The sequence below is a fragment of the Plecotus auritus genome (assembly GCF_963455305.1).
Source record: "Plecotus auritus genome assembly, chromosome: X".
Classification (NCBI taxonomy): Eukaryota; Metazoa; Chordata; class Mammalia; order Chiroptera; family Vespertilionidae; genus Plecotus; species Plecotus auritus.
The window spans coordinates 30,584,763-30,587,053 of NC_137784.1; the positions used below are offsets into that span (position 1 = coordinate 30,584,763).

Below are 2,291 nucleotides of genomic sequence, written 5' to 3' on the forward strand. Positions count from 1 at the left end.
TTTTTCTCAAACCCTGTTATAGAAATTGTACTTCCTATTGTAATAACGTATTTGGCTTTTATGCAAAATGATAACATATGGGCATGAAAAAGAATGGATTATTTTTATAAAAACATTTAAATACTTGGGAAAGATTCAATAAATGTGTCATTTAAAATTGTTGTAAAGCAATAAAGAGAAAAAATGTAAATCTACACAATTCTGAAGTCATTTTATAATTAGACTAGAGGCCCGGTGAATGAAATTCATGCACTGGGGTGTGTCCTTCAGCCCAGACTGCACCCTCTCCAATCTGGGACCCCTCAGGGGATCAGGCCTAAACCAGCAGTTGGACATCCCTCTCACAATCTGGGACTGCTGGCTCCTAACCACTCACCTGCCTGACTGCCTGATTGCCCCTAACCATTCTGCATGCCAGCCTGATAGCCCCCTAACTGCTCCCCTGACAGCCTGATTGATGCCTAACTGCTTCCTTGTTAGCTTGATTGCCCCTAACTGCCCTCCCCTGCTGGCCTGGTTGCCCCTAACTGCCCTCCCCTGCCAGCCTGATTGCCCCTAACTACCCTCCCCTGCCAGCCTGGTCACCCCTAGCTGCCCTCCCCTGCCATACTGGTTGCCCCTAACTGTCCTTCCCTGCAGGCCTGGTAGCCCCCAACTGCCCTCCCTGCAGGCCTGGTAGCCCCCAACTGCCCTCCTCAGCATGCCTGGTCCCCCCAACTGCCCTCCCCTTCAGGCCTGGTCACCCCCTAACAGCCTTCCCCTGCTGGCCTTATCGCCTCCAACTGCCCTTCCTTGATGGCCTGATTGCCCACAACTGCCCTCCCCTGCTGGCCATATTGTGGTGGCCATCTCGTGTCCACCTGGGGGCGGCCATCTTGTGTGTTGGAGTGATGGTCAATTTGCATATTACTTCTTTATTATATAGGATTTTTTATTTTTCCCCAAATTGGAGAAACCATGTTTTCAACTTTAATTGAGTTATTTCAAATCACATATTCAGAGATTTGTAAACATGCAGTTCAATCCCACCCCCAGGCAGGGGGAAGGGGAGGAAAGAGAATTCACTCTGATATTTATGGTTCCAAAAAAAGTTGTAATATTGTGCTTGAAACAAACAGAACCAGCTATTAACTTCTTGCTACTATAACAAATACTAACAGTTCAGTCCAGGTTACTGTGACCCCTGACCAATCAAGGAAGCAAGTTATTTTCTCCTCTTGTGATTATAGCACATTGCAAGACACATTTGCCTTCTTAATAAATGTCCTAGTACTCTGAGTTTCCCTTTTAATTCATGTAATTTCAACAGTTAGTCAAAAAAGAGCCAATAAACAAATATTGAATTACATTTTGTTGGGTCTCTCAAACCCTCAAGCTCCAGACTATAAGAACATTTTATATGTCTCCCACCCCAACCACCTGGCTACTTTTCCATACACCACAGATTACCCATAGATACAAAGCCAAGGGTGAAGCTGACATTGTCTATGTGGAGCCAGTAGACAGGAGGGCGATGAGACCTGATGAAGCACTTATGGGCAGAATATAGTTTACTGTGGGATTGAAGTTCTTCAATATAAAAAAAGATGCAACAATGATCAAGACAAGGAACAGGGTGTTGTTATAGAAGATAGAAAATGTTGTAGCTTTATAATCAGCAACTTCATTCTTCTTCCACAAGATTCTTTCATCTTTTCCCTTCCGAGACATCTTTCAATTATCAGCTTCAGAGAGTTTTTGAGTCACTTCTTTGGAAAAAGCATCTTCCCTCTTCTGTGCTACTTTGTGCTTGAGTATAAATTTCACATTTTTGTAGACAAAGGCTACCAAATAAGTGCTTACAGAACAGCAGACTGAATAAAATCCTTATGCCATATTCGCCAATGTAACCAGATGGGGATGGTAGACACGATGAAGGTGTTCCCGAAGAAGAGTGCAGAGGACTTGGCTGAGAGGTTGCGACTGAAATCCTGAAGTTGCAGGTCCTCCTTGGACTGCTGCTTGGAGCTGCCTTTGGGAGCCATGGTGGAGCTGGAGCCGGGAGCAATGAGGGCCAACCCTGCGTGAGGCCGGGCCGGAGCCTCCGGCCAAGAATTATTTTAATAGCATTGTTGGTGTTCTAAGAGAGAAATCCAAATATCAAAGTGAAACATCTGATAAGTTTATATATTTTGCATAATTTCTCAATTATTATACCATGAAATTTCCCCCCTTGTAGGGGCTTTGAAAGGTTAGTGTACAAAATAGGCACTTTGCCCTCAAGAGGAATAAAGGCAAATAAAATGTTAAAA

The 2,291-nt window shown here is 44.1% G+C and overlaps 1 pseudogene across 1 annotated transcript; it reads right to left on the reverse strand.

The window, feature by feature from the left end:
* Positions 1-1,485: 1,485 nt before the first annotated feature.
* Positions 1,486-2,024, reverse strand: LOC308239576 (translocon-associated protein subunit gamma-like; annotated as a pseudogene). Its single transcript has one exon. The product of its transcript is annotated as a translocon-associated protein subunit gamma-like (transcript).
* Between the last annotated feature and the right edge of the window lie 267 nt (positions 2,025-2,291).